A 15692-nucleotide genomic window follows, 5' to 3' on the forward strand; every position below is an offset into this window, starting at 1 on the left:
GGTGGTTTGGTCTTTCTGCCATTTGCGTTCAAATGATTTATATAGTCGTTTTGCTGTCTTCAGTTCTGGTGTATACCATCTAGGAAAATGGCCATGGTGAGCGGATGATTTGCAAGTGGGGGTGAGCAAGATTAATGAGGTTTTGAGCCATGAGTCAAAGACGCCGGGGGTTAAGTGTTCAATGCGATGGCAGGTAGGTGGATGAGACTGAAGGAGTGAGTCAGCTAGGTCGGGAAGGATTTTTAGTTCTTCCAGCATTTGCATAGATTTGGAGGTTCTGGTTCTGGTACGGGGAGGGGGACAGGTGAGCGAATGGTGAAAGAGACAATGAAGTGATTGGGCCAGATGATAGGGGTGGGGGGTTTAGATGTATCTGCTCGTCGGAGCTGAAGATGGCATCAAGGGTGTGTCCTTTATAGTGCGTCGCCTGTTTATGTGGGTGTGGAGGTTAATCGCGTCAAGGCAGTCGACTAGAGAGTGGGTCATAGGGTTGGTGGGGATGTCAAGCCAGAAATTGAAATTTCCTAGAAGGGTGAGGGTGGGGTGGTTTAATTGGATGGTGGCTATCGAGTTGCAGAGGTTGTTTGAGAATTGTCTGTCATAGCCAGGAGGTCTGTAGATGGTTAGGAAGCTGTGGGAGAACGAAACGGGAATGGGACAGTTATACGAGAAGTGATTCGCAGGAAGGGAAGGTTGGTTGGCTGTCGATGATTGAGGCAGAGAAGTGTGACTTGAAGGGGATTGCTACTCCTCCTCCACTAGAGCGTCGGTTTACTGGGATGAGGGAGTAGTCTGGGGGGAAGGCTTCATTGACGATAGCGGCAAATTCATCGGTGAACCAGGTTTCTGTGATAAAGACTAGGGGGCTCATTCCGAGTTGGGCGGTAGCCATGGTGCAATTAGCACCATGGCTGCCTCCCAAATCGGGTCCAGTACAGGTGTGGTTGAATGGGGACTTACAGGGTCATTACGACCCTGGAGGACCCGGTAAGTCCCCATTCAACCAACCATTCCCCATTCCCATTTGAGCCCCTATAGGGGCAAATAGCAGGCCCGTTATTAGCGTCCTGGTCCCTTAGCGGGACCCGTAAAGGACATATGGTCAGACCACACGTCCTTTACGGTTCCCGCTAAGGGTCCTCGGAATTGGGTGGTAAGGGATTACCAGCACCGGTCTTCTTACCGGTGCCCAGTATCCCTTACCGCTCAACTCGGAATGACCCCCTAGGTCTGGTTTGTCAGAGGCGAGGAGGTCAAAGATGCTGTGTCTGTTTTTTGCTACAGATCGGGCATTAAAAAGGATGCATCTTACTTCGGTACAGGAGGATGATGTGGGTGTTGCATAGTTGGAGGACAGGAGGGGAGGGGCAGTGGGTCAAATGGGTGGTGGTGGGGGTGGGTGGAAGTGGGTGAGGGGAGAGAGCGGAAACAGGGGTGAGAGAGGGGTGGGTGGTCTGTGGTCAATGGGAAGAGTAGACGGGCATTTGGTTTTGGGTCGGGGGACTTGAAGGTGGGGTGTAGAAGGTTAGGAGTTTCAGTTATGTTTGGAGAGAATTCGAGGGAGAGGGGTTTCAGGCAGGGTGAGGCAGGGGGGAGGGCGGTGATGATCAAGGTTGGGAGATCGAGGTGGTGGGTCATGGGAGGAGTGGTGAGGAGTACTGAGTGATTGAGGGAGAACATGTACGTTTTCTCTTCAGGGCTTTTGTTGCAGTTGGGGTGTGAGAGAGGGTGGGGGGTTGGAGGGTGAAAGGAATGTGGCTACTGTTCTTGCTAGGGCGAGACGTGCAGTTTTAAGGGAGATGAAGGAGTGGGGTCAGAGGAGGAAGTTGGTGGGAGTTGATGAGGGGAAGGGCGGGGGGGTGGTTGCGGGTCTGGGTGTGCCTGCGAGGATGGGTGGGCCGATAGTTGGAGGGGCTGTGAGTGTGGGTATGATAGAGGGTGGATGGAGGGGATGGGAGGAAGAGGGGTTTTAGGGTGGTCAGCTTGCCATCAGGCTCCTCTGGCTTGGTGTTTGGATAGGGGATGGGGTGGGGGCAAGGGGAGGGTGGGCTGGATTGGATGGGATGGTTCTTCTGGCTTGAGGGTTAGATAGGGAGTGGGCTGAGGATGTGGCAGAGGGCTGGATGGTTTGGAGAGGGCGGGGATGGGAAGTAGGATGAGATGGAAAGGTGGCGGGTGCGAGCGGCTCTCTTTCAGCGGACCTTGGTGGGTTTGGTGGACTCATGGCGTGTTTAAGTTTGAACTTTGTTACGGTTGGCATAGGATGATTTTGTTCACACATTCCGAATTCAACTATACCACGGGATGTTAATTGTTCACAGTTTCTATGTTTACCTGTACTACAGTTAGGGATAGTTTTTAGGGTCAATGTAAACCACAGCAAGATATTATTCACTCTTTCTAAGTTTCCCTATACCACAGTATTGGACAGTTTCTAAGTGCAGTTGAGCACCGGAAGATATTATCCACACTCTCTAGGTTTACCTATACCATAGTTAGGCACAGTTACTAAGTTCAACTGAACCACCAGAAGATATTATTCACATTTACCTATACTGGAGTTAGATACACATTCTAATTCGGCAGTAGCACAGGAAGATAGTATTCACACTTTAAAGGTCAACTATACTACAGGATGATATTATTCACACTTTTTAGGGTCAACTATACCATAGGGTGGGGTTGTTCGTACTTTATTCACACATTCTGAATTGAATCAGACCACAGTTAGGCTATTAGGTACACTTTCTAAATTGAACTAGACCACAGTTACGCTATTAGGCAGAAATTCCAAATTCAACTTTGATACACTGAGGTTATTAGTCACACTTTATAAATTGAACTAGACTAAACTATCAGCAGTTATGCTGCTAGGTACACTCTCTAAATTGAAATAGAACAAGAGTTATGCTATAGAATCTTCTAAATTTAGCTTTGACACAGTGATGTTATTAGACACGCTTTCTGGTTTGAACTAGCCCACTGCTACGCTACTGGTACACTTTCTGAATTCAACTTTGGCACAATGGGGTTGGTAGACACAATTTTGAAATTGAAATAGAACACAGTTACACTACTGGCATACTTCTAAATTCAACTTTAATACAATGAGGTCATTAGACACACTTTCTAAATTGAACTAGACCACAGTTATGCTATTAGGTACACTCTCTAAATTGAACTAGACCACAGTTATGCTATTTGATACACTTTCTAAATTGAACTAGACCACAGTTACGCTACTAGGGACACTTCTAAGTTCAATTATGACACAGAGCGGTTATTAGGCACACTTTCGAAGTTGAACTAGACCACAGTTATGCTATTTAGTACACTCTCTAAATTGAACTAGACCACAGTTATGCTACTAGGGACACTTCTAAGATCGATTATGACACAGAGCGGTTATTATGCACACTTTCTAAATTGAACTGGCCTACAGCTACGCTACTGGCACACTTTCTAAGTTCAACTTTGCCACAATGAGGTTATTAGACACACTTTCTAAGTTGAACTAAACCACAGATATGCTTTTTGGTACATTCACTAAACTAAACTAGACCGCAGTTATGCTATTAGGTACACTCTCTGAATTGAACTTGACCACAGTTACACTATTGGCACACTTTCTAGATTCAACTTAGACACAACGAGGTTATTAGACACACTCTCTAAATTGAACTAGACCACAGTTACGCTATTAGGGACTGTAATAATATATATAGCGCTTTATAAGAATATGTAGCGCTTTACTAAATGTGATGGCATTTTTTGTTGTTGCCAGCAGCAATATGGCATATATATATATATATTTATACATATATATATATATATATATATATATATATATATATATATATATATATATATATATATATATCATTTTTTTTTGTGTTGCCAATTAACATGTGAATTTGTTGTTGGTGGCATGCAAGGTACATAATTGATAACACAGCAAAAAACCCAGCTTGAAACTGCAGAGAATAAAGTGCACCAATTATTCTTTTGGTACCTCATACATAGAAGACTATATTATTTATATAACTGACTAACTTAATTAACATCTACTAAACACTAATTCTAACTCCCTAACATTATAATGTAGTTTCATGTGCAAAATGAGGTGAACATATAATTTGTTTTTAAATGTACACTGGCGATTTCTTTTTTCTCTTTCTGTGTTGGGTTGCAGAACGCAGAAAGTATTCACAGCAGGAAATACAAATGAAACAGTTGCTGAGTGAGCAAGGATCCCATTGTATAAAAGTGAAGGGTGATGCTGAAAACATGCATTTAACCTGACTGGAGGAAAGTGAGATTAGTTTGTGCTGGCTGGGCTGTAAAGACAGAAATTCAAGGTGTCACAGAGCGCTGGCTTGAGAGTTTCTCGCCGTGCTTCCCAGACACACAAGATTACATGAGCAGTTCATGCTGACTGGGCCTGTCTCTGTGAGGCGAGTGAAACAAGGTCGTGTGGGGGAACTTCAAAGAAACACTTTTGGTAAGGAGGTAAGAAGATAAGTATAATTGAGGTCACTGTGTCCAGTCGCATGGATGACTGAATTATAGTACAGAATTAACTCATGTTTTAAAAGGCTTGCTTGTTCTGTATTCTCTTTCTTTTGTTTTCCAGATGGTGATGAAATGTTTTTATGGTAAGAACTAATAATTGTGTATTTTATTTGTATATAATATAATGAGAACATATAAAAACACATTGGTTTAGTGTCATCTTTGCACCTGTGAATTTATACATATACCTATAAAGTATACAGTACAGGAGAGGTCCACTTCTCTTCAGTAGTGCATTTGTCAATTTGCCCCTGTAGGTAAAAATAACGACCCAGAATAAGCTGATAATATTCAGTGATGAAGCAGGTTTGTGTGTGTGTGTGTGTGTGCATGCCTTCCTTGCATGTTGTTTGGAAGGAATCTGATATAATATATAGATCGCTGTATGTAGATAAACCAGTGATACCGAGGGCGCATAGATCGCTGGATGTAGATAAGCTAGTGATACCGGCCACAACCTATAGGTGCGTGCTATCTAAAATTGTTGGGTTTCTATCGTGTACATAGGTCCAAGGCTCTCTATGGAACACTCAGAGGTACTCTAATAGAAAGGAAGGTTTTGTTTTATTATGGGGTTATAATATAGGGAAGAAAACTATGCTCACCACTAAATACCACAAACATTATATTACTAGATTCCCCAATATAATATAACAAGGTATGGTCACTGAAATAATATGAAGCCAAACCCAATCTAAATGCAAGGCTAATTTACCACCAAACTACCACTCATATTTTGGGGGTAAGAAAATACTGCCAAACCCCAAATTAACCCCATAAGACAAAATATCCTACAGGACATTTCTAAATTCAATTATGGCACAGTGTGGTTACTAGACACACTTTCTAAATTGAACTAGACCACAGTTACGCTATTAGGTACACACTATTAATTGAACTAGACCACAGTTACGCTATTGGCACACTTTCTAGATTCAATTTAGACACAATGAGGTCATAAGACACACTCTATAAATTGAACTAGAGGACGGTTACGCTATTATGAACATTTCTAAATTCAATTATAACACAGTGTGGTTATTAGACACACTTTCTAAATTGAACTAGACCACAGTTACGCTATTGGCACACTTTCTAGATTCAACTTAGACACAATGAGTTTATTAGACACACTCTCTAAATTGCACTAGACCACAGTTATGCTATTGGCACACTTTCTAAATTCAACTTAGACACAATGGGGTTATTAGATACACTCTCTAAATTGAACTAGACCACAGTTATGCTATTGGCACACTTTCTAAATTCAACTTAGACACAATGCGGTTATTTAGATACACTCTCTAAATTGAACTAGACCACAGTTATTTATTTGGTACACTCTCTAAATTTAACTGGACCACAGTTACGTTTCTAGGGACACTCCTAAATTCAATTATGACACAGACTGGTTATTAGGCACACTTTCTAAATCGAAGTAGACCACAGGTACGCTACTGGCACACTTTCTAGATTCAACTTGGACACAATGAGGTTAGTAGAGATGCTTTCCAAGTTGAACTGGACCACAGTTACACTATTAGGGAGACTTTCTGAGTTGGTGAGGTTTGTACATACAATATAGGTGTGAGATTCAGCTCACTTAAACTAATCAGGTGCACTCAATGTTGTTGGGAGTACAGTCTAGGTGCAGGTAATTACAACAGTAGGGCTTGTAGGTTTGAGTGGCTGGGTTGTCTGGAATTAAGTAATTGCTTCAGTTCCTGTCCATGCCACACTTACGGTTTGGTGGGTGCTGGCTTCCTGCTCCTCCTGCGGATACCTGCATATACGATCAGGAGCTGTCTCTTCAGAGTCTTCCTTTGCCTCTGGGCCCTTAGCCGATGGGGCAGCCGGGCAGAGGGCTGCCCTTGGAGCGCCAGTTAATACCAGTGGGGAGAGCTATATTGGTCTTCTAGGAGGGAGGGATGGAAGGGGAATTAGGGAGTGGGAACGGAGAGGGGAAGCAGGGACACAGACTAGGATGGGGCCTGAGGTCGCAAAAACACATGCAGGTCACAAAATTGGGCACACAGATGCCTGGAAGAGGGCTATGCATTCACTGGAGCTCAGCTGAGGGAGGGAACGAGGGCTGACGGAGGGGGAATAGATCGGGATAAAAGACCTCAGGAGACAAAAATCAGTCTATACAATTTTCAAAATGGGCCTCTACTCACCCGATGTTTCTGAGTACCAAGTGGGGCCTTGGAGGATTCACAGGTCGGTAGACCCAGCACACAAGGCCAAATGGCCAATCAGGGCATGGTGGGCAGGATAGGGGCAGGCTGCAAGGACCAGGAAGCAGGGAGGGAACAAGGGCTGCGGGAGGGAGAATGCGGCAATGAGGTGGAATGGATCAGGATAAAAAGCCTCAGGAGACACAAATCAGCCTATACAATTTGTAAAATGGGCCTCTACTCACCCGATGTTTCCGAGTACCAAGTGGGCCTTGGAGGATTCACGGGTCGGTAGACCCAGCACACAAGGCCAAAGGGCCAATCAGGGAATGGTGGTCGGGATAGGGGCAAACTGGGATAGGGGCGGACTGCAAGGACCAGGAAGTGGGGAAGGAACGAGGTCTGTGGGAGGGAGAACAGGGCAAGGAGGGGGAGTGGATTGGGATAAAAGGCCTCAGGAGACACAAATCAGCCTATACAATTTGTAAAATGGGCCTCTACTCACCCCCCGATGTTTCCGAGTACCAAGTGGTGACTGTTTAAAAAAATATGATGCAGCTCACGCTTTTCATTAACCAATCAACAGGCGCATTCGATGATAACATCACACCAACCCCCCTATGGCCCAAATAGGGAGGTGAGTCCATGGACCCGACTCAAATATCCCTAATTTATTTTTATCTACTTTTTGGCCATTTGTTTTAAAACTACTGTACGGATTTACACAAGATTTACAAAAGAAGACTTCCAGGACTAATCTGCCACTCCTGCTGCAAATTTGGTCAAATCTGTCCTGCAGTTTGGGCTGTAGGTGTGAGCAAAAAATGTTTTCCATTGCGCCATTGTGTCTATGAGGTTTTCCGCAAAATTTGGGCCTACTTCTATAACTCCCCAAAATAACCGCACCAAACTTCGCAAAATCATTCCGAGGGGGCGATATAATATTTTTGCAAAGTTAGGAGAGGATTTTTCCAGGCGGTAAAGTTACAAGCTGCCCATAAAGTGCCCTTTGTATGGGTTGAGAAACTTAACCATAACTACAAGGAAATCCTTGTTTAAGAGACAGATAAGGTGATCAGGTTTAATGCAAGAAAACCCCTAAAATTCAGCAATAGTATTTCCAGCAAGTCCACCTTAACTATGCGCCCCCTGTTGCGCGGCGTATGCACAAAATGATGACATCACTTATGATATCACTGGTAACATCAATAATTACATCATACATGACAGATAATACCTTTTTGAAAAATGTTCGTTTTCACATTCCCCTGGTATTTTCACAACCATCGCTTGCACTAAGCAAAATAAACGGGTGACTTTTCATTTCTGAAAATACTCTTAGCTGCAAAGTGCCATGGAAGATATAGCTGTATTTTTGGGAGAAGGGGCCCCCCTGCCCCATCAGGAATTTTAAAAGCTACTGGACGGACTAGCTCCAAACCTATCCTACCTATAATTAATGCTTCATGCACAAGTTGTTTCTTATTTGGTCCAATTCTGTCTAGTGGTTTTTGCACTTTGGTTGGATAACATTTTGACTTTTTCTCTATAGGAAAAAGAATTGGAGTAGGTCAAAAACTTTGTTTTTTGGTTTATTAATATTCAATGAAAAAACTTTGCTATACTTTTTTAAAGGTACGTTATGGTTACAACTAAAATTGAAAACCCCCAGAAATTTGCCAGTATGGTGAACTAAGCAACCATATATTGCACCACCACCTTGCACTGCTAAGACACCCAAGACATAAAAGATGATATCACAAATGGCATTGGTGACATCACTGATGACATCACATATCTGGCCCACTTGTTTTTGTTTACTGACATGATTAGGCTAGTTATTTGTTTTTACTGACAAATGTTCTTAAAGTACTTTCCTTAGAGTTTAATCTGAGCTCATACTGCACATACATGGGGCAATAAGCAGGACTCAAACATACAATTTATATGTGCACATGATTATTAACTCTGATGTTATTTTCATTTTTTGGTGCAGTTGTTTCTTTCTTCCTAACTTTAGTTTCCCTGTGTGTGTCTATTGTGCGTCTTCATATGCATTGTTTGTACTAGCTCAAGTGTGTAGTAAGTCTTGAATTGTTAGCTAGTTATTAAATGTTTAACATTACTCAAAACTGTGATAAGGTAGCATTTATTATTTTACTGTCCAAAATTCCAAGATTATAAATATTGTACTTCTATGGTGCATGCTGCAGTCATTGCCTATGTGTATGTATGATTAGATTCCTGAATAATAACAACACTCCAATATAATGTTTTGCTTAGATGAGTACATTCTTTAATAGATTAAGTAGTTCATGATAGGTCTCCTGATCACCCCTGACCTCTTGTTACCAACATTATAAACACAACCTCTTGTAGTGACCTTTCATCGAAATTAATATCATATGTGATGTCATCAATGACATGGGTGATGTCATGTTTGATGTCCTGGTTGTTAGTCTTAGCAGTGCACGGTGGTGGCGCAAGTCATGGTTGCTTAGCTTACCATAACTGGTGAATTTCTGGGGGGTTTCGGTTTTACTTGTAATCATATCGTCCTTTAACCAAGTTTTTTTCATTGAATTTCATAGGTTTTTATTAGTGCAACTTAACCATAACGTCCCTTTAACAAAGTTTTTTTCAGTGAATGTCATGGGTTTTTAGCAGTGCATGCTAATTTCCTACAACTTACTAATATGATACTTACCCCAATATAGCAACATTTTTGTCCAATTTACAAAGTTTCACCTTACAACTCCGCCATTTCCCTCCTTTTAGCATCATTTCTAACACTTCTATACACTTCTATACACTTTTCGCAACTGTTGACGTTTGCAAACATTTGATGTCATTGCGGACCTTCCAGGGACAGTGTCACGTGACTATGCATGTGCGGCATGATAACGTGTTTGTGAAGGTGTCCGCACTTCGCAATCATGTCTGTGCTTAGCGGACAGTTCAGAACTGCATTTTCTACTGACCTAGGAACTTTCAAGCTGAAAAGGTACACCTATTCTTACTCATTTTCCACTAACAATCTAGCACACAACACATACATGGAAGAATATTAACAAAACCGCTATTATCTTAAAAATGACATAATTTACTGCCATCCCTCCTCCCCAAGAGCCACCATCAACACTACCAACTGCAGGATGAACACAAAAAAACCACAGCACTTCCAAAGATAATAAAGAGTACCAAGAAGAGAAAGTAGAGGTAGTGCCTGCCTCTAGCACCAAGACAGAATCATGGGTGCAGCAGTTCTTTACCACTGTTGGGAGTGTACCAAGGGCTAAAGATACGAAAGTGAAATGCACTGAGTGCAGCGTTATACTTAGTCACACGCTCTACCTGGACAGTACTCCTACGGGACCACATCCATGCACCCCCACACCCATCACTCACTGCAACACTGTCAGAAAGGCTGTTCCTCTCATAGAAAATACTAGGCTATCTTCGTCCATCTCATATTGTGCGACCAGTACCAAAACCACATAGCCTACTTTTATGGGGCACAAAATCCCACCACCTACCTTTCAAGCAATAAAAGAGGCTGTTGATCCATATATTTCAAAGACAACAGTCTGCTGTATATACTGCAACACACCACTCTGCATGGGGGAGCATTTTTGAGGTGCTTTTGAAGTTGTAATCAAAGAGCATGAAAACCACTGTCCTACCTTAGATATAATACACATGCAACATCATTTCCTGTCCACCTACCCCTCCATATTACTGCTTGGTGCCTATTCCCTCATTTCCCGCCCAACCTTACATTTGACCTTTCCTGCACAAAAAAAAGGTACATTTGGGAACCACCTCTCACAGTTACAAAATAGAACTAAAAAAGGAATCTTATAGAAACCATCTACTTACATGTTCATTGACGAATATATACTCAATAAAATTGTATCGGCCGCACTTCAAAGGGCCACGCGGCACTGATTACTTTCGCCCGCCCCTAATGCTAACGTCACTATATGCTCAGATTTAGCTCCACCTAGTTCAATGACGTTAGTTGGCAACGTAGCCAAACACACACGGTCATCATCAAAGTCATAAAGTTATGTTACACAGAACAAGGAACTTAAACACAAACATCCACAACAAATTCAAAACATTAGTCTTTTTTAACAGAAATGATAGAAACATTTTATTTTGAAGAGAACAGCAATAGTGAGCACCGAAAGAAATACTTTTCATATTGACACAACAATGAAAACATTCACTTAAGTCCATGAAAACTTTATTAACTATTTCGAACACAGTTCATAGCTACCGAACTTTGCAACGTTCACATTTTCACTGAAACTGTCTACTGCAATCTTTTACCGCCAAATCGGATCATCAATCTATCAGTTCAAGTCTTTGCGTTCTCCACCAAAAATTATTTTCCATAAGCGATGAATAATATGTGCACATGGAGCTCCATTACGCATTGTGAAATTACTTCTTTAAAATTGAAGTAAATGCAACACTTTAACATCTGCACTTTTCTAGAACCTATATAAGACCATGTTGCTTCTTGTTACTGCAACCACAAAAGGACAAAGTGTTGTCTGGCGATCATCCCACACAATCGTTGTAACATATCCATTGTTGATAATATTTGTCCAAACCATGTTGAAGAAGCCATCGGTCAGAAGACTGAACCCATGACATGCACAGAGCAGGAGCATATATATCTGTGTAAAATGGACAATAGAAAATCATAATTCAGTAAACACTACAATTAAATATACAAATACATTCTTATTTTGCCTATAATTTAAAGTTTTACGTACCATGTACAAGGTCTACTCTTTGCGGCAAATTGAAAATACATCTGTGACAGCGTTTATCACATGGCAGACAGTACACTTTCCACACTTCAATAGATTTCACTTAAAATGTTGCTTACATTGCGTTTTGCGAATCCATTCTTCCAATGTTGTAGAGGCCCAACCGCTTCAGAGCACAGTTTTCTGAAATAGAAACTTTATTTTCCAAAGTCTGCTTTTAATACAGTGAATCTTATCATTTCTTTGCGGATTGTCAACACACTTTACTCCACACATTCTTAGTCCACTGTTTTGAAGGACACATAACTATGCCTCCCTTCATGTATCATTCACATCGTGCCCGATTCCGTTTCATTTCTTGGAACACATGCCACAACGATTAACACTATTACTGGCAAACAGTGCAGTACAAATGAACCATATGTTTAAAGTGAACCACATATCACAATATTTACTTCCATTTTACCAGTATCAATGCGCCTGTTTACAATACATTTACAATATGTATTTACATTTTCATTCAAAAATAACCTTATCCACGGTGCACACAGGCACGTATTTTCCTATACATCAATATTAATGTACCCCCCCCCACTCTGAGGTAAAAAAAGCATTACCCTAGCACACAGTTGTAGCAGCAACATCGAATGTATAGTGAGGAAAAGTAGTTTGTCAGATAGCGCTGCAGGTAGTGTGTTTTCACGGGCTGGACAGCATTATCGATAATACAAGGATCTTCACTTTCATCCTTATAGCAACCACCAAGGCCACACATGTTGTCCAGCATAATTGCGGGAACTTCAAAGAATAACACTGACAAAAATACAAATGCAGTCATCACGTAAAAGTTTAAAAACACAAACAGTGCAATACAAGCTTACTGAATTCTGTATACATCTATTCCTACAATCATATCCATTTCTGCATTCATGCACACACCTCTTAATGTCCTATGCAGTAAGATGTAAGTGTGCAAAGTTGCATATTCATAATGCATATTGGCAATACAAATTCCTTTGCTCGTTACTTCAATGTTGGCTAACAATGTGGCACATGCACGCTTTGCCTATTGCATCCTGCAGCCACTTAGCATAGTATAACTTTCCTGTGTGTCCAAACTTCATTTACTTTATTCATTTATTTCTTCGTTATTTCTGAAGCCCCTAAAACCAAAAAAACAACATGTACACATTGGCACAAGACCAAAAAACAGTTGTGGGCCAGGGAACAAAACAACAATAATTTCATATAATAAGTAATTTGTTATACACCTCTACACAGGTGTTCCCAGGCACAACTTGACAAGGGAACAACACAAGGAAACAGAATAACTGATCTTACTATGCCTTCTGTCATTCATATCATGCAAGTGTAACACAAAAGGAGAGCAGAAGTGGCAAGGAGATGCAAGGGGGGAGTACAATAACGAACCTCCAGTAAGTGACGCTGGGGTGTCAAGTTATAAGTAAGCGCAAATAGGCATGTGCTTGCAGATAGTCCATAGTGAGTGGTAGGCCCTGACACAGTGCATGGAGCTACTAGTGATAAGACAACCTAGTCCCCATAATGTTTACTAGGCGGCCAGGTAACCAGGTAAGGCAGCAGAATGAAAACTTCAGCAGGGGAGAGACACAGAGAAAGCAGAAGCATAAAGGAAAGTCTTCAATTACTTGCAGACCCTGGGGTATTCCTGTTCTAGTTTCAGAGAGGCAGGGAATATTTTCCAGAGGAATTCACCACCCAAGTAGAGAAATCAACCACTCCCCGCTCTCTACCTATAGAAGTGCCTAACCCTCAAAGAGTTTGAGGTGCAGGAGTAAACATCTGAAAAACAAAAATGCATAAGAAGATAAACTTGCAAGTAGCGTGGTCCTTAGCCCCCGAAAGCCTTGTAAACAATACAGAAAATGTTTGCACACACCAGCACTGTGTTGTCCATTTGCAGAATAGTCACAGTGCATAAGATACCTTTCTGGTGCACATGGTGTACCACACCTTCACCATCTCCATCCACCCTCCCACTTATGGGCACACCATCACAGCTGCCAACAGCCATTGATACTAGACGGGGGATACATAAAGGTAAGGCGAGTGGCAAAGACCAATGCATGTGTTATTGCACACCAGTATGTAACAATACGCATATATGTTTAAACGTGTAGTGCACTTACAGAAGTGCCTCACAACTGTTTACCTGCTACTATTTGTAATATATATATATATATATATATATATTATATATATTTATATATATTTTATCCAGTACGGATGTTTTTTCCCAGTGACTCAATTTTATAATACCTCATATTACAAACACTTTATACTCCCACTACATTACGGACAATTACCTTACACATAGTGCTACGATGATCATTCTGGCCTTACTCTTACTACATTACCTATAATTACAATACACATGCTACTACTGTAGTCATTGTACCCGGTGCACATATTCTAGGGGGTATGGCCTGTGGCCAGGACCCCCAGAAACTAGCCACTGACCACAACACAATTAACTGCATAACATGTACATATCATACACAATCAACTAATGAAACTCATCCCCACCCCCTGCAATCGAAATTATGTCTGCAGACATCAAAATTGACTGCTGACCAGCCAAACCCTTTTTTCACCTATAAAAACAGCTCTACATTACCTTAATTCCACTTCCCTACCATTTCTACACCCTCTTTCATCCATCAAATAACCCTAAATATTTTTCCCAAGCAGTCCGTTTAGAACACTGCCCCGGAACTACCCCAGGGACAGCTATGGCACCTGCCTGGCCTTTTTCAATCTACAAAAATAGCCTGTCTTTCCACCACCAAATGACCCAAAACGTGTTTCAAGACATTTTAAAGTTATAAGCCATCTAAAATGTTAGGACGCCCCTCTTATGTTGAGCCCCCACTAAACATTGCAAATACATTCATATCCAGCTCTAAAATCGTTTTGCAAACTGATGTGCAGATTTGTCAAATGGCACCACATTTATAAGCCCCCCTCTAATTGTGTTCCCTCTTGACAAAACAGCACCACACTTTGCAGAACCACTCAGAGTCAGGTCTAGAATGAAATTCCAAACTGTCATGTAATTTCATTGACTGGCACCAAAACTACAAGCCATCCAAAAACTGCTTTTTACCAACTGTAATACACAAATAAGCATAGATGCCCCCCGAACATCTAATATGTTGGTAAACATCAGAGGACTGCCCCGGACTATTCGCAGACATCAGGGAAGACATTGGTTTTTTTTTGGTTTTTTAAGGCCATATCCCATCTCATCCTCATCTCCCCTTACTTAAGTGCAAAGTTGTGTTTTTTAATGCTTTTACTTCAATGATCGTGGACAACGATGAATCCAACATGGCGGGCGTTCCCCAAAAATGTGATGCTCTTCACCACCCAATCAGTGAGTGCATCCCATGTCCGCGAACATCACGCCCACCCCTGGGCCAATCAGGTCCCTATCTGCTGACCGAAGAGGGAAGTCAGTTTGCGGACCAAACCCAGATATCATACATGTTTTTGGGCATACTTTTTGGTCCTTTAAAAAAAAGCTACTGGATGGATTTACAACAAATTAACAAAAGCACACTTTTGGACCGAAGCCACTGTTCCTGTTGCATATTTTGTGAGAATCCATCCAGCAGTTTGAGCTGTAGACGTGAGCAACATTTTTTTCCATTGCTTCTATGGGAAAAACCACACATTTTGGGATCCCCATAACTTTGCCTCCCTTGACAAAACCTCACCAAACTTTTCAGGATCGTTCTGACGGCCATATTCTTTGTTTTCAAAGCAGCGTGAGGATTCATCCGGGGGTGGGTGAAGTAATAAGCCACCCAAAAAGTGCTCTTCCTGTGGATTGAGCAACTTAACCATAACTACAGGGCCACGCCCGCAAGCCCTGTAATATATATATATATATATATATGTTTTATAAGGGGCAGTGCTATAAACAATTTCGTAATTGCAGTTTACACATCTGAAAATGCCATTAACTCGAGTACAGAAAAAGATGTATTTGCGCTGATGCTAATGGTGTTTGCACATGCATGTGCTTACACATGAGCAAACCGGTGCGTTGCAGTCGTACACATTTGTTCGTAGACTTGAAAAATAGTGGTTTCCCAGGTGACAGAAATGGTAA

This window comes from Ambystoma mexicanum, chromosome 1q (assembly GCF_040938575.1).
Source record: "Ambystoma mexicanum isolate Mex_15411 chromosome 1q, UKY_AmexF1_1, whole genome shotgun sequence".
Lineage (NCBI taxonomy): Eukaryota > Metazoa > Chordata > Amphibia > Caudata > Ambystomatidae > Ambystoma > Ambystoma mexicanum.